At 47.5% G+C, this 22,140-nt stretch overlaps 1 protein-coding gene and 1 pseudogene across 3 annotated transcripts in view; both read left to right on the top strand.

Annotated features, from left to right (window-relative positions):
* Positions 1–22,140, top strand: part of Pdzd2 (PDZ domain containing 2) — a 358,456-nt gene that overhangs the window by 73,033 nt on the left and 263,283 nt on the right. The window lies entirely within an intron of this gene.
* LOC121433746 lies at positions 8,536–8,685 on the top strand (annotated as a pseudogene).

Genomic DNA, 22,140 nt, shown 5'->3' with positions numbered 1-22,140 from the left:
GCATTGGAGGCCAGAGAGGAACCTCGGTTGTCCTCTGGAAGGCTCTGCATTCTTTTTTTTTTTTATTTTTTAATTTATTTATTTATTAAGGATTTCTGCCTCGTCCCCACAACCACTTCCCATTTCCCTCCCCCTCCCCCGATCAAGTCCCCCCCCCTCATCTGCTCGAAGAGCAATCAGGGTTCCCTGACCTGTGGGAAGCCCAAGGACTGCCCACCTCTATCCATGTCTCGTAAGGTGAGCATTCAAACTGCCTGAGACAGAGTCATTCATTGCCTTGAAGCTCATGGAGTAGGCTAGGCTGACTGGCCAGCAAGCACCCAGAGCCTGCCTGCTTCTGCCTCCCTGGCATTGGGATTGTAAGTGAATGCTTGCCAGGCAGTGGTGGCACACACCTTTAATCCCAGCACTCAGGAGCCAGAATAGGCAGATCTCTGTGAGTTTGAGGCCAGCCTGTCTACAGAGTGAATTACACATCAGCCAGGGCCACACAGAGAAACCCAGTCTCAAAAAAAAAAAAAATAGAAACAAACAAACCAAAAGCACATAATGTCAGGCCTGGTACTTTCTTTATTACCTCATCCATGTAAACCTAAATATTAATTAATATATGGTTATATATGTATGTAAAATTTGCTGTTCACAACCACCCATGATATAGATGGCATAACACCATTTTACAGATGGGAAAAAGTGATATTTGGGAAGCGTTAGCATTTTTCCTGGGTCACACATTATCCTGTACAAGAATAATGTTGGAACTCAGCTCATTAGGGCTTCAGGACCATGAAGAGTGGTTAGGAAAAAAAAGGTTTGTCCTCAGATCTTTCCTTCCATCCACCAATTTAGGGACAACCTTTTCATCAGAACATTGTTTTTGTGGGATAGATACATGTGGCTTTTCATAGATCTGGCCTTACCCAACGTCACTGAGATTCGAGAGGTCACAGCACTTATCTCGTCTCCCTTTGCTCCCCATGTGTGGTGCAGAGAGTTGATGCTTTCTAACTCTCCGTGGTTCGCTTTTCTCTGTCGCCCGCGTACTTGTGGCAAGATTCAGCATTGGAAGAGGAGTGAAAACCCTTCGTGCCTCTTAAGGAATGGAAACTCTATCTCAGCGTTGAACTCTGGAGAGGAATTATTTCTTGCCCTCCAATTTCAGTCCCCAGGAGCAGCAGCTGTTGTGAGAGGGTACATGTGTCTGTGCTGGCACTTATGTACACATCCATCCTCTCTGTTCAGGGCATAAGTGTGTTAGTGGATGGTGTGGATAAGATGAGCAGCCCTCAGAGCTGGGTCAACGCTCCATGCTGCTATAAGCACGATACAGCTGACAAATGCCTGCTTCAGGAAATTGAGTGTGGTATGTGTTTGTATGAGTATGTGGACTGTGGGGCACACATGGTGTGTGTGTGTGTGTGTGTGTGTGTGTGTGTGTGTGTGTGTGTTTGTAGGAGATCTCTACTGGTAAGTGGGGGCTCTCACAATCAGCGTCTTTAATAGCATCTGGAACGAGCCTCCGAGTGAGAAAGTCGTTAGCTTTATCATGGGTTGGATCCTGAAATTATTTATATTGGAAAACGTGCCATGTATTCTTACTCTAAAAGGGAAGGAAGCTTTGAGGCAAGGAACAAAGGAGTGAGTGTTTGGGTGACGGCTCGCCTTGCTGAGTCTGCTGAAGTAGCTGATTAGGCAGCCTTCAAACACCACCGCGTCTTCTCAAGGTTGTGCGGATCATAATTGGCCAAAAGCGAATTCCTTTGCTTTGTCTCCGCTTTAAAGCAAAATGACTGCTCTCACCTGCTAGAGCTCCGAAAATATTTTCCAGCCTACATGACTTCTTGGCCTTTTGGCTTGCAGGCTGTTGCTGTGTCTCCATCCCTGGTGCTGGTCTGTCAGTTGGTGGTCAGAGGTCCAAAGCCTTTTGTGCGGTTGCTGTCTTGTTTTACATTTCCAAATCGAGAAGATGGCTGTGGTATGGGCATGCATGCCTGGTGAAGAGGCCCAGAATGATAGGGCTCCTTGACTGCTGGGCACATTGGGTGCCGGTGATAGCATACAGCCTGCCAACACAGGATTGGCTTTATTTATGGTTTTTTCTCCTTGAGGTGAAATGAACCAATTTAAAGTATATATTCTGATAATGCTCAGTTCATTCACCATTTTATGTAACTGTCACCCCTGTCTGATTACAGGACATTGTCGTCATACCCCAAGGGAGACTGTGTACCCACTAAAGTTGTCACCTCTATTTGTTGCTATGCATAGCCCTAGGTAGTTCCAATCTATCTCCAGGGATTCAAACAGTCTGGCTATCGTGGGATTATACAATATATGACCTTTTGTGTCTGGCTTCCATTTTAGCATAGGGATTTCATCTGTCATGCAGTGTCTGCTGGACCTTCTCTCCCCTTTAGGCCCAATTGTACTCTGCTGTATGAATAGAGCTCGTTTTGTCCATACATTCATCTCTTGGTGCTTTCATTGTTCCTCCTCCCTTTGGGCTGTAGTAGACAGTGCTACTGTGAGCATCCTAACACAAACACTTATTTGGTCTCTGGACTTAGCTCTTTGGGCATACACCTCAGAGTAACATTGCTCAGTCCCCTGGTTGTTCCGTGCTTTAACGTTTTGAGGAATTGGGGCTGGTGTTCGTGGTTTAGACTTTGGTCTGCTGTTAGGACTCTGAGATAGGCTTGGTGGGAATCATGAGTTCTAAATGTTGTAATGAGCCTTTCCACTCCTTACCTGTCTCAAGAGTCTGAAACCTGCCTCCAAGAAGCCCCTGCATCTTCTCCACAGAGTTTTAGCACAGAAGATGCCTGCCTCCCTTGGATGGTCGTTTCCCCGATGGCCATTCCTATCTGATGGCTTACAGTACCCCGCTCCACTGGGAAGTTCCTACCTGGAGTCTATAAACGTTGGGGATTTACTCACAGCAAAGTTTCAAGGTCAAGGAGTTTGTAACTTCCATTAGCTCTTTAAAATTCTAGAGTGACCCATCGGGGTCTTTTCTTCTGCCTTGGGCTTTTAGAGGTTTTCCGGAACATCATCACTGAGTGACTGTAGCCTTCTGCGGACTGTGGACACCCAGACACCGGGACCAGACAAGGCCATGTTTCCCAGTGTTCCCCTATGAGAGGACAGAGCTGAGGCTGAAAGTTTGTGTGGGAGGAGGTGGGAAGCAAAGAACCATGGCAGGTCACTCCCACTGGCCCTACTTGCCCTTCATCTTGAACATCTGTGGTTAACTGCAGATACCAGAAGAATTTGAGCATTTGGTTTGTGGAGAAGGGCTGGTTCTGAGGGACCTGGTGTGTTTATTTGGAAAGATGGTGGGGGTGCTTTGGCCAGTCACTGCTTTTGCCCGTTCTTCTGGCACACAGATCTTGATTCCTTTTTAAACTATGCAAAACAGAGGGTAAGAGGTAAGTGTCTAGAGCTTGTTGGTCCTCACTCAACTGCCTGCCGATGGTTATCAGAAATCACCTAGCAATGGCTGTCCATAACCCACAGTAATGTGCACAAAGGTGTTTAAAGACGGCTATGTTAGGAGTCACACTCAGAGGGACTGCGCTGATTGGCAGGGGCCCTAAATCACGATCATGTAGATAGGGGTAGCGCTAACAGAAGCACGTGTCATGTGCTATATGGATTTTCAGCTATTTACGGGTTGGGAAATACTTCCGTAAAACATTCAGTGATTTATGAGCAGTTTGTAAGCAAACACAGAGGATATCGTCAGAACGATCCATCTTCGCCATGTTTGGCGTATCCTGCTGTTGCTGCATCCAGAGCTGAGGGCACTGCTATATTGTGTGAGGACCTGTGCGAGTGTTTGGCTGCCGGTGACCTGACCTAGTTCCAGGCAGAGTTTTTGTGCTGAATCCCACAAGTCCGCCAGCAGCTCCGTGACCCTGTTTCAACTTACTGTCCAGACTTCTTTGATGAGTGTGCTCACCCTGATGTGAACGGCTACGATATGACAAAGAAGGGGTTTCTACAAGACCCGCAGGGAGAAAAAAAGATTTCAGATCTTGAAGTCGCTTTGAGGCTAGGGCCACGTAATCCTGTGTAACTAGAAAGAACATGAAGAGGACTCGGTCGCCTTGTTCTATGTGGCATAGAAGCAACTTGCTTACTCAGTGGTAAAATGGCCACACCCAGGTCTAGGGTGCCCTAAAGCAGGACACACACCTACAGCTTGGGATGCTCTCAGCTGCTTTGTTGACCTTCAGGGCAGATTTGGATCTGAGGAGGTCCTTCTGCTAGCATGGATGTCTTGATCTCTTCCTAGCCTCTGAGAGATGCTAAGCAAAGACTGGAACAACCACAGGTTGTTCATAATTTCACTTGTAGCTATGATTTCAAATTCCTCCACCCTGTGTGGCTTACAGGAATGTAATATGGATGGGACCTTTTAGGTTTTATCTCTTTCCTTCTGCTCCCTCTGGCAGGAGGCTAGAAAGCAATGGAATTCAAATGAAAAAAATGCCAACAATTTATAGTTGAATAAATCTGCTTTTGAGCTATACCCCAATTAATAGAATCAGAACCAGCACTTGCTCGAGATTCTTCCTACACCAGGTACTTAGGCAGCTGCTCTTATTAATTCTCACCACCCTAAGGGAGGCCAACTTCGCAGCTGGTCCCACTTTTCAGAAGAGAGAGCAGTGTGTATTAAGTAATAGTTGCTGTCTCCTTGCTAGGACAAAATGCCTGATAAAAGCAACTTACAGGAGGAGAGGTTTGTCTTGGCGTACAATTCAGGTCACATAGTCTATGGAGGTAGGGCAGGACCAGAAGGTGTCCCTGTGGTGGTTTGAATGAGAATGTCCCCATAGACTCACATGTTTGAATGTTTGCTTCACTGTTGGTAGACTGTTTAGGAAGAATTAAAAGATGTAGCCTTGTTGGAGGAGGTAAGTCATCAAATGGATTTTGAGATTTCAAAAGCCCACAATCAGACCGGCTCTCTCATGGGTATAAGAGTTGAGTTTTGGCTATTTTCCCAGCACTGTGCCTGCCTGCCTGCCACCATGCTCCCCACCATGATGATCATGGATTCATCCTCTGAAACTGTAAGCAAGCTCCCAATTAAATGCTTTCTTTCATAAGCATTGACCTTGTTTTCAGTGTCTCTTTCCACAGCAGTTGAACAGAGACTAAGACGGAAAGCACCCAATACTGCTTCTCACTTCCCGTCTCTTTTTATCTTTATTTTTATATGTATTTCATGTGTGTACATGTATGCTTCTAGGTGTGCATGTGTGCATACGTGCCATGGTGTGTGTGCAGGATAGCTTGCACAACTCAGTTCTTGATCCTCCCACCGTGTAGGTTCTGGGAATTGAATTCATGCAATCAGCCTTGGCAACAAGCACCCTTACCTGGTAAGACATCTTGCTGGCTCCACCCTTTTTCCTTTTTTTTCAGCCTAAGACACCAGCCCTGGAATGATACTGCCCATATTTAGAGTGAATCTTACTGCTTCATCTAGAAAGTCCTTTGCAGACATGTTCACAGATTTGTTTCCATAGTAATCCCAATTCCTGGCGAGTTGAGAAGCAAGGTTAGCCATCACAGTGAGGTTTGGTGAGGTCAAGTAACTTGCTTCCAGTGACCCGGAGTCTGCAAGGACTATGTCAGCCGCCATGAATGACAACGGTCCAAAAGAGCAGCAGTGAGGAGGACATTCTTGCTGGCTACAGAGATGGGGATGACCGAGTACAATATCCACAATGAGTTTAGATCATGAGAAACTTTCCCACGTTACGTCACTCCAGCAAGCAATGACAGTCTGTGTGTATTTGTTACTTTTCTATTGCTCTGATAAAATACCATGACCAAAAGCAACCTACGGAAAGGTTTATTTTGACTTAGGATCCCAGAGGGCTAAGAGTCCAGCATGCCAGGGTGGATGGCAGCAAGCAGTGGGCAGAGTGGCAGGAGCAGCGAGCTGTGAGGTCACATCTCCAACAACAAACATAGAGTGGAGAAAGAGAACCAGACATGGGGCAAGTGATGTCCTTCCTCCAGCACCGTTCTGCGCCTAAACCCTCTCACCAGCAGCAAGCCAGTATTATAACACATGAGCCTATAGGGACAATTGTCATTCACGCCTCCACACATGAGCCTATGGGGACATTCTCACTCACACGGTCTCACCCCGAGGGTGTTCTCAGTTTTCAACTCTTTCTTCATGTCTGCAGGGTCTGAAAACAGAAAGAACTTACCGCAAGTGAGGAAAGATGCCACTAATGTTAAGTTTGGTTTGGGTTGTACATTTTATGTTACTTGGGACTTGGGGGGCTGGGCTTGTCTGTCCTCGTGAAGAGCACAGGGAGGCTGGGCAACGATTCCTGGGGAGAGGGTGACCCCATAGCTCCAGTTCACCTTACAAGCCTTGTTCTGCTGTTTCTAAAAATACTCCTGACAAACAGCTAATGGGCATTTTGGCTGAACAGCCCTAAACCGCTGCTGCCGTTTCCAATGGAACACTTCTCCAGACCTGCTCGTTTTGATTTATATGATTAGGGTGAACGCAGCCATTCCATGGAACTTCCCAGCACCCTAACTCACCCGAGGTCCTTCAGAACCAATAAAGCACATTTTGCATCTTTTAGCGAGTGTTGCTTCTTTCCTCATCAAAAATGAAATGAACCAAAAGTCCATTGGCAAGTACACACCTACAGCCACTGCCTAAGCGCTACCCCCATAGGTAAGCGGAGGGACCCCCACCCCTCCCGAAGACTGGGTGGTTCCAGAATTGAAGAGGAAAGAATAAGTGGGTTTTTTTTTTGAAAGTGTACAATTTTATAAAAATTACCACAGTTTTTTTTGAAAGCATATTTACAACATATACGAGGAAACTCAAAGTGCACGCTTTTTTACCCCCAATTCCATTTCTATAAATACATCTGGAAGAACCAAGTGAAAATAAAGATAGTTCTATACTTATCAAGGCTTCATTTTATGCTATACCCTAAAATCCCAGAAATAAAATTAGTAATATAAATAATTTGGTGGCTTGTTCATTATAGTATTATAAAGTTATTAAAGTCTTTGAAGAATTATAATACTATAAAAATGTTGAAGGTAAAAGCAGTGAAAATATCTACTTAAAAATTATATTGATGGGGCTGGTGAGATGGTTCCGCAGTTAAGAGCACTTGCTGCTCTTCCAGAGGACCTGAATAAAGTTTCCAGTGCCCATGGTCAAGTGACTCACAACCACCTAAAGCAAGAGTTCCAGGGAATCTACCCTCTTCTGGCCTCCCCAACCATCCAAGCATGTCACACACACACACACACACACACACACACACACACACACACACACAATCTTTTTTAAATTTTATGTATAATTAAACATGTGAAATACAGCATTATGTAAATTCCAGATAGGATTAAAGAAATCCAAAATCATGATTATCTCTTGGTTGATGAGAACTCATGAAGATCCAATTGTCTCTGCCTCTGCTGGGATTAAATGTGTGTACCACAATGCCAGGCCAAATGTAGGGTTCTTAATGACTCCAGAGGTTCTTCCAAATCTGCCTTTATCTTCGTCTGTCCATCCTTTCTTAACAGATAATGAGTAGCTTTTCCCACTGGTGAATTTCTTCATGTTCTTTGACCTAGACTGACTTGTTCCCTTTAGCATCGACTCTGTAATAAATTTCCTGTTTGGCTACATCCTGCTGCCCCTTGTTGACCATCATCTTCTCAACTAGCGTGAACGCTGCTGTAGTTTTCTGTTTTTCTATTCCGCATGATGCCGAGTGCATTGGAGATAATTGATACATTGCTCACGGAATGAATAGCTAAAGTCGTTGCTAGAAGGAGGTAACTCTTTTGAAATGAGTGGGGAGGGCAGCCAGTGGCATCTGAGTGCTTGTGGGACAATCACTGACAACAGTAGCACTTGCCTGCCCCTTCGTCTGTCCATCCTTTCTGCGTTTTGAGAGGCTAGTAAGGAAGAAAATAAAACAAATGCTTCTGAACCCAGCAAGTAGGCTAGGCAACATCAAAGGTGGAGGTTCAGGTGTGCGTGTGCGTGCATGTGTGCATGCGTGCGTGTGTGCATGCATGTACGCACACTCATGCTTTTCTAGACTTTTTGTTTTCCCCTTTAAGTGTGTCTTTTTATAGTGTGCGTGCATGCATGTGTGTGTGGGTGTGTGGGTGTGCATGCATGTACATGCACTCGCATTTTTCCAGACTTTTCATTTTCCCCTTTAAGTGTGCCTGTTTACAGCGACTATACTGCCTTGGAACGTGCAAGCCTCAGGGCTGGTCTCCACAGTCCCTAGGATCCCATCTAGTTCGGCCTGGGGCTCTTTGGGGTAGCCCTGTGTCCACACTTACCAGTGTTTTCTCCTTGCCCAGGTTGAGCCATGGTGTGTGGTCTCTCAGAGGCTACCGCTTGGAGACTACCTTAGACAGTCCCAGTCGTGTTCCTATTTACAGGTCATGCCCATGCACTGAAAATGTGTTAAGTTTTCTGAGATTTGGTGGTTTAAATTCTTTTACAAACTACCGGCAGGGGAGTTACTATGATCACGAAGGTGGTTCTCCTAGGCAAGGCACATCTACAGCAGGCTGACCTCTGTGATGTCCCCAGATGTGGGAAACTTGATGGCTTAGTTTTTCATAGTGGGAGACTGGGTTCCCACTCTCCCCTGAGAATTCAAGATTAAAAAATTAGCAAATAGAACCTACCTCCTTCATGTTTACTGGCCTGTGACAGCGGAGAGTCAGGGGGCGTGTCACGTCGTGAGGTGAACCTCAGAGAAAGTATCCTTCCTGACACAATGAGTCCTCAAGACAGGATGTTAATTCATTTCCAAACAATAAAGAAAAGAGAATAGCTTACCTAATGAGTGTGTTTTGATATTGAGCTCATTTGAATGAGTCATGTAGTCTTTTGCTCCTGACATTTAATACCTCCTCCAATATTATCTTGATGTTAATTCTAAAGAAAAAGAAAGATTCCCCCTCTGTAATTTGAATAGGAAAGAATCTTACTGTGAAGACACTGTATTCTTATTTTCCCCCTTTTTCTGTGTATAATTATTAAAGCTAAGAATACATTGAAATTATTTCAGAGGATTTTTTGCAAACTTATAGAAAAGCTTCATAACAACTAAAAAGTTTTAAGAAGTTTTTGGAGCTGGGAGTGGTGATACACACCTTTACTCCCACACTCAGGAAGCAGAGTCAGGTGGATCTCGTTAGTTCAAGGCCAACCTGGTCTACAAAGTGAATTCTGGGATATTTTGGAGGGGAGGTATTTTTTGAAGTTCTGTCTCAAAAGAAAAAGAAGAGCACTTCTTGGGCTGAAGAGACGACTTGGTGGATAAAGGCACCTGCTGCTAGGTGTCATGAGCTGATTCTGGTGCCTGAGACTCACATGGCAGAAGAGAGACAACTGCGTTGACTGTCCTCTGACCTTCACAAGTGTGTAATGGTGTGTGTACTTACACATACAATAAATAAATATGTGAACTGTGAGTAAAGAGAGATTCTTAATTCTCCGTGTTAAAGGAAGCAATAGATTACGAGTCATTTCTGTTCTTAACCTCCTGTTCCACATAGCTGCTCCTGAGTCCACATGGCGATAGCCTCACAAGGTGTCTGTAGAGAGAGGAGTATGGCAGATGGCCAGGCTTCTTCATATGGACTTCATAGTCCACAGAACAGGTACTGAGGGTCCTGGACTTCCTGTTGCTTTATCATGTGTTGCAGTGGCTTCTTTTAAATGTTTTAGTTTTTGAAACAAAACTCTTTAACTTTTATTCTTTGTGTGTGTGTGTGTGTGTGTGTGTGTGTGTGACAGAGAGACAGAGAGAACAATGTATTACAGTGTGTGTCTGTATGTGTATGAGAAAGAGAGAAAGAGAACGATGTGGGGTGTGTGTGTGTGTGTGTGTGTGTGTGTGTGTTGATAACAGGACAACTTTTAAGTCTGTTCTCCTTCTGCTATGGGGTGAGTTCCAGGGACTGAACTCAGGTCATCAGGCTTGCATAGCAAGCTCTGCTTTTATCTGAATTACCTTACTGACCCTAATATTTTATGTTGATAAGCCATATTTTTGATTAATAAAGAAATTCGTGCTGGATGTGGTGACTTATGACTTTAATCCCAGCACTCAGGAGGCAGAGGCAGGTGGATCTTCATGAGTTCAAGGCCAGCCTGGTCTACAAAGTAAGTTCCAGGACAGCTAGGGTGGTTACAGAAAAACCTTGTCTCAAAGACATACAAAAAGAAAGGAAGGAAAGAGTTGACATTTGTTATAGAAAACTTCAAAACATGATGAACTTCAGGGGAAGAGAGAAAGATCAATAATTTCAGTGTCAAGATAAAAACATAATTAATTCAGCCATCATATATATCTGTGCACAGAGGGAGGGAAGAAGGGAGAATGTTTTAATGCTGTTTATTTTGCTCATTGTATTTTCCTCAGTTTCTAGAATCATGCCTCATACACAATATGTGCTCAATAAAAGTTTGATCAGAAAGTGAAAATGGGTTCCCGAGGACAATGACAGCGTCCCACAGGACACTGGCAAGTATCTCTGACAGCCTTTCCCCAGGTCTGTCTCTATGTGACCCAAACTGCCCCCATTCATCCTTCCGTCATGCTCAGCTGCCTCTCAGCTCCCACACTCTACCGCTTAGAGGCTCTTCCATTTCTAGGAAGGCATGCAATTGACCTTTAGGTCTGCCTGTAATAGCGCTCTCTCCCGTTGGGAGGAAAGAGCTTTTTGTTTGTTTTTTTACTAGAGAAAAAGTTGCATTCTGTTTCATGTTATTATATACCACATCACCACAGTCCGATGATATTCCGGATGCATTTTGTAATAGGGTGTTCCTACCCATGCGAACGAATCTCTGTCAGAAAATAGAGTCTAGGAATCAGCAACTAACCTTCAGTAGAATTTTTTTTTTCTCAGTTGTGTCTCCTACCACTGCCAAAGTCTGAGAGAAGAGAGAAACCAGTGACATTTGATATGTAGAACCAAGTAGAGGGCCCAGAATTCAGCGAGCTGCCACAGACTGTTCTCACAGCAGCACAAACAGCCAAATAAAGGGCTCGAAATAGAGCTGTGCACTCTGGCTGGTTCGGTCTGATTGCAAGTCAGAGACGAGCGGCTGGATTCCGGGCATCCTAGGCAGGCATTGCTGCCAGTCCCCAAAGACACTCGAGAGTGACGACTGGGGCTTTGGCCAAGACAGCCGCCTAGGTACAGTGAGGAAGAGACTTTAATGGCTTTTCTCTCCTGGCCTCAGACGAGGTGTGGACTAGTAAGGGCTGATCAATAATGACTCCCGGGTGTGTTTCTTTAGCTGTAAAGGAAGTGTTTTCAAAAGCTTTCGTGGCTTTGACATGGTGGGTGGAGTAACACCTATTGTGGGCATGGAAGTGAGTTTTGTCCTTTCCCTGTGCTAGAGACTGCTAGAAGAATATCTCAACCGCTAACCTCTGGAAGATGGGATAAACTGATTCGCATTTTCATTAAATTAGGGCCCCGCCCCCCCTTTGAGACAAAGCCTCAATATATATCCCTGGCTGGCCTAGCTGGAACTCACTATATTCACCAGGCTAGCCCTGAACTCACAGAGATCCTCCTGCCTCTGCCTCCTAAGTGCTGGGATTAAAGGCGTGCACCATTTATTTTCTTGATGTTAGTCCTTCTGACTGAGGTTAGAGACAATGGCAAAGTTGTTTTAGTATGCATGTCCTAGATGGGCTAAGGGTGTTAAACACTTTTAAATATCTAAAATTTTTTAAAAATCACTTTAAAGTGGGGGTGGTGACCTACACCTTTAATCCCAGTACTTGGGAGAGCAGGTGGATCTCAGTTAAAGGTCAGCCTGCTTTACATACAGAGTTCCAAGCAAGACGTACACAGTGAGACCCTACATCAAAAAAAAAAAACAACAACAACAAATAATAAATGAATAAATAAATGAATGAATGAGACTACAAATGCTATTAAGAGTAGAGAGAAAGGAGGACCCTTATTCCCTCCTGGTGGGGGTCTAAACTAGTACAGCCATGCTATAGAAATAAGAATGGAGGTTTCTCAAAAACCAAACCAAAGCAGAATCTAAAACTCTTACAAGTAGAACTACCACAGGACCCAGGAAGCCCCTCTATGTGCACACCCAGAGAATGCTAAGTTCTGCCCCAGAAGTACCCACACACCCGTGTTCACGCTGCACAATCGCTAACAGCTAGGAAGTGGAAGCAGACCAGATGTCCACCCACAGGTGAACGGGTGGAGAATGTGTGCTTAGTGCTAATGAAGGGTGGTCGCTGGAAAGAAATAGCACCGCACAAAGGGGCGTGGTGTAACTAAGGACCATAAACCGGCTGGAGAGATGAGATAGAACACGGCCTGTCTGTTCCAGTCTGCCCTGTGTCCGCACAGAAAGGCCGCTGCTTTGTCGATCACCTCTCCAGCAAAGGTCTCCAGACCTGCTTCAGGACGGAGGGCAAGGGAGAGTGGGCGTGGCCTCCTTCCATCTCAGCTTCCCCGGTAAACTATGAACCGCACCAGCATGAGATACCTCAGAAACCTGATGACTGAGCTTGGACAGATCGCTATTGCTGGCTTGTGCTTTTAAAACCCTGGGTCAATTTCTATTGCCAGCAAGGTCGCTGGTTCTCAAATTACTCTGAAAAGACTCAGGTGACGCAGGACTGAAGCCACCAGTTAAAAATGATGCGGTAGTGGGTGGCTGACCCCGGACTGCAGAGGCTCCTTCTGAAGGTGGCTCGTTGGCAGTATTCCTGGCAAGTGGGTTGGGCCTGCTGAAGACTAGCCCATTTCCCAGCCTGAACAGCAAGACAGTAACCTTTGACCTCCTACAGCTCTTTATTTGTTGGTTTGGTTTGGTTTAGCTGACATCTTGAAATGAGAGTGTCTGGTTCGGGAGACTTCATGCAGGAACTGACCTCATGCATGATCTGGACTTCGTCATGCCTGCTCATGCTCCTCCATTCTTCCTCTGGGAAGCGGCTGGGTGGGCCACGAAATGTTCATCAAGCTGTTTCAGAAGTGGTCCCCTCCTTTTTCAGGATGTAGCATGGTACTGCAACATCCACCGCTCAGATGCTCCCAGTGGGTCTCAGCATCTCTTCAGAGGAGGCACAGTGGGTTTGGGGAATCCCCCCCGAAGATGACTGTTGATCCCCCATTTCTCGCTCTCAGCCTCTCAGCCATCTTTTGGAGAAGGCTGTCCCTGCATGTAGGCATTCCCAGCACGGGGTGGCAGGTGGGAAAACTTGGAGATGAAATTTAAATCTGTCCAATTTGCTGCTTGTCAGCAGCTCTGATCACACACACGCTTGGCTGGAGCAGGAGTTGAAACCAAAGCCTCCGAGAAGGTTTTTAGGTTATCTGGGCACTGCAGTTCCAGGTGTGTTTATCGGTGCATTGCGGGTCCAGGTGTCAGGTTATCTACACGTGGCAGGAACAGACTGTAGGCTCCCTATGCTTTGCAGTTCTGCTGGGCTGGCTTCATTGCTCCTGGGAGTATGCCGAGTGGGTGGACTGCTCCATTCTTTAACTCTCCCGAGCCCTGGCTCTCCCGGGCAGTGATTCCCAAGTCTGGAAATAGCACTTGGAATAACCCTGATCTTGAGATGCACCAGCCCCTTGTCAGCACTTATTAAAATTAGAAGCAGCCTTAAGCAAGCAAATAAGACAGAGTGACTCGTTCCTTTATCTGGGCCTCTTCATTTCCAGGCACTTCTTCAATCCCTGCAACACCCTGGGAGGAAGGGGTTAATTGGAAGATGCTCCCTTGCTTATTAGTCTCCTGGAGAAACTGATTGTGCCTTTCCACCTCAGCAATGATGTATCGTCTCTAATCTCTTGGCCCAGATCACTGGCCGAGCAGATCAAAACAGTGGGTACAGAGTAGCTTATCTTTCAAGAGATGGATTGGCTAATGAATGAGGACATAGAGCTTAGAGGAATGGGCGACTCACTTGGTCCTAAGTCTGGCATACACACCTGCTTCCATCCTGCCTGGCTGATTCCACACTAAAGAGGACAGCAGTGTGACCCTCATGTCTTCTGCCTCCTGGTCTTGGCCTGCATGGCTTCTGACCAGGTTTCCTGGCTTGCCCTGTAGGCTTATTCTCAGAATCAAGCTGAGCGGTCCCCGGCTCCTCCTTCTCAGGGAGGCTCTCACCTGGATGAGAAGTACATCATTGGTTAAGATAATTGCTGTGTTGGGTGTGGGGTGGTGGCTGAGTCAGCAGACCTGTTGGCTATTCAAGCTTGAGGACCCTGGATCTTCACCCATCCACGTCAAAAGCTAGTGCCGTAGCGTGTGTCTGTAACTCGAGGCATGCTGGAAGCTGGGAGGAGACAGGCAGATTCCATAGAGTCCAAGCCAGGTCGGTGAGCTCAGTGAGAGTCCATTCCTCACAACATATGCTGCAGGGGCTGGAGAAATGGCTCAGTGGTTAAGAACACTCACTGCTCTGTCAGGGGACCCGAGTTTGGCTCTCAGTACCCACATTGGGTGACTGACAGCTATCTATAGCTCCAGTTTCAAAAGAGCCGGGGCTCTCTTCTGGCCTTCATGGATATGCATTCTAACATATGGGCACGCTAACACGCACACACACATATACACACAAATAAAAATAAATTTTGATAAAAGGTGAGGTGAAAAGAAATCAAGGGTGGAGCCTCATGCAGGGCATGGTGGCACACACCTTTAATCCCAGCACCTGGGAGGCACAAGGGAGGTGGATCTCTGGGTTTGAGACCAGCCTGCTCAGCAGAACAAGTTCCAGGATGCTCAGGGCTACACAGAGAAACCAAACAACAACAACGAAAGGAAGTCGCACCTCATGCGAGCCTGTCACCTCCAGAGTCGTGCACACACACATGCATGTGCACCTGCGAGGCCACAGGCACACACACACACACACACACACACACACACACACTAACTCACACTCCTACACAGGGTGGGGGATATGAAGGAGAGACTGACATCGTCCCACTGACTGGGTCCTGTAACTTCCATCACCTGCTCCGAGGCTCACCAGCTTGGTGTAGCCACCCAGGTGCCGTACCCACTTGCTTATTAGGGCAACCCTTTACTTAAAGGTCATTCTTTAAGCAACCAGCCCCTGGGACTGGGAAAAGTTGTCTTGCTTTTTCTGTGCACTGTTATCAAATGCTAAGAGACCCCAGGAACTGACCTTTGCGTTGCTTGGACCAGTTTGCCCTCGTCAGCCCCCACAACACACAGTCCTGGTTTTGCATTTCCAGTCCTGGCTTCTCTCTCACATGGAGATGTGATTGCTCTCATTGGAGGTACTGCTACAGATGGCCCCAGAGACCACACTCTTCCTCCTCAACCCCCTCCCCTGACACTCAGGCTCCCTCAGCCCACCTATGCATCCTCCATCCTGACCTCTGCTAACTCCCTTGTACAGAGCCTGGGGATCAATCTTTATGCCAATCAAAATTAGTGAACTGCTGAGATCTGTGATGCACACTCACTGAGATGCAGGGATGCTCAAAGCATTCCTCCTCCCCATGAAACTCACATTTTAGTAGGGAAGACAGATAGTAGACAAGATCTCCCAAGGAGGGATGCTGAGGGGCAAAGTGGAGTGAGGAGCTGGATGGTGAAGGCTGACATTTATGGTCATGTGTTTGGGAGGGCCGGAGTGGATGACGGGGAGCTCTGTGTGGTTCTAGGTTCACATAGTTTCAGGCAGGAAGACCCTGAGGCTGAAGCAGTTTCACAGCATTCAAGAAAGAGCAACAAGCCAGGCATGTTAGTACATACCTAGAATTCCAGCTCTCAGGAAGCTGAGGCAGCAGAGTAGCGAATTTGAGGCTAACCTAAACTATGTAACAAATTCTGTGGACTCGGGCTATTTACCTTATCTACTAAAAAAGTAAATAAATGAACGGCAAAGGAGCCATTGTTGCGGTGTGTTACAAGCCAAAAGGGGATGCTTGGCTCCTGGCAGATGCCTGGTAGCCAGCTGAATGCTGTGACCAGAGGGTAGTGAAGTGGAAAGAGTTAGCCAAGGGTAAGGGTACCCTGCATGTTGAAAACCACTGTCAAGATAGCAGGTTTTATGCCAGGTAGGCAGGGGGGCCACTCGGTGACTCAAAGTGTAAGAGAAATTAGGTCACTGACCTTCTTCCATTGTAGAGAGCTCACTGTGTGGCGGGGTGGGGGTGCAGAAGGGCAGGCAGGACCAATTGGGAGGTTCTCACAGAAGCCCAGGGTTGGAAGATAGCAATAAAGACCACGAGAAGAGAGCACGGGCATGCGTTTTGAAAATGGAGACTGTGAATTTGAAGACAGGGTTGACTAGGAAGCCTGTGCTGCACACCAAGGCCTTTTGTGTTCCAGCACCAGGCCGGAACAATGATATGAAATCTATATGTTTGCCCACTTCCTTCTCTGGAAGTGGCGAACTGTCTGCAGGGCCCTGATAACCCAGCCATCGCTCCATAAGCAGCCAGCACCACAGACCAGCAGCACTGAGCCTGACGCCCTCCATGATGTCAGCATCTCCCAGAGAGAGCTTGGGTATTCTAGTGCAGAAGATCTTTGTGAGGGTGGTCCTTTAGAGCACACAGCTGTCATCAAGTAGTAGTTAAGATGCCACCTCTGCTTACCTGAAGCCAGGTTGCTGAGGAGGAGGTAGCCACACAACATGGGAGCACTTCCCTCCTCCTTCCACAAGAATCCTGTTCGGAGAATTACTCACTGTTCCCTGTACACTCTGTGCCTCTCTTCCTCTGGAGCCTTCTCCCACTCTCGCTTGCTCTCTTTCTTTTCTTATCAAAACACCCCCCTCTTCCTACAAGCCCATGCCAAATACTCTTTATGCCCTGTAGCACAGGACGAACATGGTGAGGAAGGGCGTTTTCTGTGTCATCAGACAGTGGTGGAGCTCCGGTGGGCGGAGAGCATGCACCATTTATTCATATAAAGTTATAGCCGAGTCTTGCTTCCGATCCTTGCCACGGTGTTGCAGGGCAGTTGCTTTGCCAAGAGACGCTGCAAACTGAGTCTCTGACATGAAAAGCGCTTGCTTCTGGGTGCTAACATATGCCTCTGCCCTCCTGCCACCCCTGCAAACACTGGGGGGGGGCGGGGCTGGCTACCAATGAGATCTATCATTTATACAGGTGTTAGACTTGGTCCCCCTGAGAGAAAGAAACACATTCATTAGGAAAGCCGTCCAGGTGCCTTTCGATAAGAGGGGGATGTTTGCATCTTGTTTTCCTCCTCCGGCCTTTTGTGTCTCCTTGCCCAGCTTCCTCTTGAGTGGGAACTGCAGGGTTCCTATTACCAGTGGATGCCCAAATCCCAGCTTCGTGTGGCATAAGCACTTCTGTAGCTTGCCTTGAACTCTGTGTCTCGGGCTTTTTTCTTCTCCTCGAGGAGTGGTTTGGATGGAGGCTGCAGTCTTCTGCAAAGGATAATTGGTTTTAAATTGTAGATTTAATAACGATGATGTCGGACTTAATGTGTTGCCTCTCAAGCTCAGCTTGCAGTCCTTGGCAAACAGCAACTCATCAATCCCCGTGCTCTCCTTAGGAGGGGACAGCTGCTAGGACCCAAGGCCATCCCAGGATAGGACAGAACTGCAGGGAGGAGAGGACAGATGCCTCCCTTCACCCTGGGCCACTAGGCAAGGAGGTGATGGACTCCTTCTGTGCCCTGGGCACTGGATATGCGGGGTTTGTGGTCGCCTTACTCTTCTGTCTCTACCTTTGGGTCTCCCCACAGCTCATTAGGCATCCACGGGCAGCTGAATAGAGGATCTCCAATTCCGCCATGTGCTTTCTGGGCAGAAGACTTAATTGGGAGAAGGTATTAACTTAATTGGCTATCATCAGACTTCTGGCTGTTTTCTGTATTCTAAGAGACTTTTTCTCATTTTCTCTTCCTCTGGCCAGTAGAGCATGCCTTTAAAAGATTAAATCTTGTTTTCCAGTCTCTCTGAGTGAAAAGTGCTCTGGTTTTCAAGTCAAGAGCCTGGATTCCGACTGTGGTTTTCCGTGGACGATCTTAAATTCACTCACCTTTCCCCACTTCCTTTCCTCGCCGAGCAGGGACCATGTGAGTCCCTCCCCAAGCTCTCCATGGATGGCTTCAGTGTTTCTGTGTGATGACACTGGTTTCTCCTAGGACGACAATGGGCTCGCATGATTCAGAAGTCAATCAAAATACCCATCTACATATGTTATACAACGGACTAACCAAGACTTGGACGAGCGAGGGCTTGTTCAGCGAAAACGCAGCATTTATGTTATAAAAAGCACAGTGAAGGATGCGGATGGTGTGTGATGTGGGGTATCTTGCTGCAAATTACAGGCAGCAGAAGCAATGACAGGGCCGTGGTGCACAGGCCAACTGGGGGCTGCCTGTTATTGGCTTCCCAGGCACACCCTTGGGACAAACCACAGCCGTTCCGAACGTCAGGTTCGGTTCCCTGTGGAAGATGGGCAGGGCCCTCTTGGTCTACGCTCCTGACTGCCTTTGGTCCTCCATGTGTTTTTGTTGGAGATAGGAGGAAATTATAACATGGGAAGGATGAGTGGGAGTCAAAACAGAGACAGTGAGCCTGGAGATGTTTCTGTGGGCTTGGAGTCTGTGGTGGCCGTGATGACCGGCACGGAGGAAGCAGAGATTGTAGAGTCTGAAGGTAGCGCTACAAGATCGTCCGTTTTGTACCAGTGTGGTCTCCAATGAAGCACATCTTTCATTCTGTCCCTCTGGTGGGCCCACTTTGTTCCTGAAAGCCCCCAGGCTAGACTTCACTCTCCTGTCTCATTCATGGCTTTGTTTGTTTGTTGTTTGTTACTCTGTAGGTGGTGTGTTATACATTTTCCACGGGTAAATAAGCAGCAGCTGCTAGCAAAATGTGTTGTCTTAAACATTCGTCAAAAGGATGGGATAGAACAGAATGTCAGGTTCATTAGAACAAAAAACACGGCTCTTTTTCCAGAAATTCTGCCCGGCTCTCTGTGAGATACAGTTTCAGCTTCTAAATGACAGACAGCTGTCACTAGTGACAGGTTGCCTGGCTGTGACAGGGAGTGAGGGACTGCAGCCTCTAACGGAGGCTGTGGATTTACTGCCTGGGAGAGATGAAATGGGTTATAGATAACTGCCCACGGGGACTCTGGGTCTGAAAAGGAAGGTCTAGGTCCTAGCTATAGAAGACTATTATCTTTGGATTTTAAACTTTTGAGGTAGGGGGAATTAGGGGCAGAAAGAATCTCCTGTATCCCAGACTGGTTTCAAATTTACTATAGCTAGAATAACCTTGAATTTCTAACCCTCCTGCTTCTACCTCCTAAGTGTTAGGATTACAGGTGTGTGCAACCATACCCAGTTTCTGCAGTGCTGGGGATCGAACCCGGGACTGTGTGTGCTGGGCAAGCACTCTACAACAGCTACAGTCTCAATCCTCAGACTTCTCCAGAAGGGTGGTCGTGATGGAGAATGGCAGAAGAGCGTGGAATTGAGTGAAGCAATATCTGTCGGATGTTTCGAGGTCATAGGTTTACCTGCCTGTAGACTGTGGTCGAGAATTTACCTCTGATCTAAGAGACCCTTGAGGATGAGGCCTGGAGCGAAGACAAGGCTGAGTGTATGTGAGGAGTTTTCTGAAGGTTGGTTACACGCTGTGAGACAGCGTCCAAGGCCGTCTTCTCTCTTAGGGGTAGGACCACTTTCAATGTGCTTATCAGTGCCTCTCCAGCACCCATCCGTGGATGTCACCACCCAGGGACGTCTGGTGAAAGCAAAGGAGGGTGGGAGTTGAGGGAGAGCTCATGTTAGTACTGGCCAGCCTTTCCCTTGAGTTTGTGTAGGTTCTGTGGTCACAGCAAAGCTGTTGGCACCGTTAGCCCCGGGAGCACTCTCTAACAGAGCACCTCTGGATAGTCTCAGGAAAAGAATGTAGCAAAGGATACGGTGTCAACAGGGCTAGAGGTGACACCTGAAAAGGAATGGCTGGACAGAGGTGGCTTGCAGGATGACAGTGTTGGTCACAAGGATGGACTGGGGACCGGTATGCTGACTTAGCACCTACGGTGTTGCTGGGTGCCTGTGCTGTGTCATCCAAGGGATCGCTCCTTCCTCCCATGTGGAACCTGGGGGATGGGGTGGGCAAGAGAAAGACAGGCATACCCTGGAGCCATGAGTAGTCTCATCAAGAAAACCCAAAGAAAGAAAGAAAATCAAAACACCGCTGCACACAGTTTAGCATCTTCTAAAAACCAGATTCTTTATTGTATTGAGGGGTGTGTGTGTGTGTGTGTGTGTGCGTGCGTGCGTGCGTGTGTGTGTGTGTGTGTGTGTGTGTAGATGAACATGCTTTGGAGCATGTATGGAGGTCAGAGGACAGCCTGCAGGAATCAACTCTCTCCTTCCACCACGTGGGTCCTGGGGACGGAACTCAGGTTGCCAGGCTTGGTGACAAGTGCCCTTATCCACCGAGCTACCTCATCAGCCCACATTTTCCATCCAGTCACAGTGGAACAGGCCAGTGGGTTACAGTGTATAGAGACTGTACATCCAGGGCCCCAGACAGCTTAGTGGCCTAGGTGGCAGTCTCAAATTCCTCCCTGTGAGTGGAAGCCTTCTTACAACGTAGAAGGGAACAGCCAGGGTGGTTTTGTTATCAACTCAAGCTGGAATTCTTCTGATGGCCCCGGGGTGGGTGGGGCAGCACTAACCACGTCCATTTTCCTGTCCCAGTGACCAGCTGTTCTAAGCGGTCATTTTCCTGAGGGTTGAGGAGGGGGCAGTGAGGACTGTGAGCCTAGCCTTGTACTCTGTAATGTTCTCTGCTTTCTGGGGGTTTGCATTAGTTCTTGTTATTATTGTGCTGTTAATTCTAGCTTCTGCCTGTCTCCCTAATTCATTCCACATGTCAGGACCTCTCCGCCCTGGCCAGAAGCCATCTGTTTGTCTCCGTCTGCCCAGTGTCGGCAGCTCTCTCCTTGGGAGAACTCGTAAAGTTCTTAGGTGCCACAGTCAGGGTGGCCTCTGAACTTCTGGCTTCTGAACTTCCTGGACCTTCACTGCCTGTACTGTCGTTGTGCTTCTCTGAGCCTGACACACGGCAGAGGCTCAACAACCCATTCAATCCATGAATGGTTCCATGTACATTGGAAAACCGCCCATCGTAAGCTGTGCCAGCCAGCATTGGAAAGAGCGGGGATGAAGTCATCCCTGCATGAAGACTTGCAGTTAGGGTCGTTTAACCTGAGGAGGTATACACTGGGGTGGGAAACCTCGTGTGGATCTCAAAATGGATCTCAGATGGCACTTAGCACATTTGATGGAGTCTCAGTGTCTGTGTAGGCTCCAGATCTAAGAGAGGATTTTACCCTCACCCTTGGGCCCTGGACAGCCTGTCCTTTGTGAGAACATAGTCACATATTGATTTCAAATGGGAAGGGTTCTCTAGCCTGGAGTTTTCTAGAATGTGTTCAGTTCCTCCTATTTCCTTCCTTCTTTCTTCCTTCATCTTGACCAACTCCTTTCAACTTCACTCATAAGGCAGAAACAGTGGAGAAGGTGGGTAAAGGGTCCATTTCAGGATCTAGCCATTCCCCCCGAAAGCCCGCACAGTGTATGGCCGCCCCCTTAAAAGCTGAAAGATAGCATGAGTATTGCTGGTCCTGCCTCCCCACATTCCATCATTCCCACTCCTTCCTTCCCTTCCTCCTCCTCCTCCTGCTCCTCCTCCACCTCATCCCCAACAGGTGCTCACCCATGATGAGCCATTAGCTTTGCCCCCATCCTAACCCCGTTTGCAGTGCTCCAAGAACCCACATGGTGAACACCCCCACACCAGCCGTCAGCAGCAGCCCCCACCTCCCTTTGTCTGTGCCCACCCACTCCCCCACCTTTGTCCTCCGTGGTTACCATTGTTGTTATTTCTAGATGCCTGGGAGGGAAGAGCGTGAGCGGGCTGCTGCTGCAGAAGGACGGGGTATTGTGACCACCCTCCTCACCACCACAGCATGCCTTAAAAAGGATGCATGCGACAGCTGTCGTCACGCACGATCTTTGAAGAGGGTGGGGCGAGATGGAAGCTTCCCGGT

Source organism: Microtus oregoni, unplaced genomic scaffold (assembly GCF_018167655.1).
Source record: "Microtus oregoni isolate MIOR12 unplaced genomic scaffold, Mior012 000040F_ref0000088, whole genome shotgun sequence".
NCBI classification, from domain to species: domain Eukaryota; kingdom Metazoa; phylum Chordata; class Mammalia; order Rodentia; family Cricetidae; genus Microtus; species Microtus oregoni.
The sequence above is the reverse complement of the archived record's forward strand: the minus strand, read 5'-3'. Positions and strand labels throughout refer to the sequence as shown.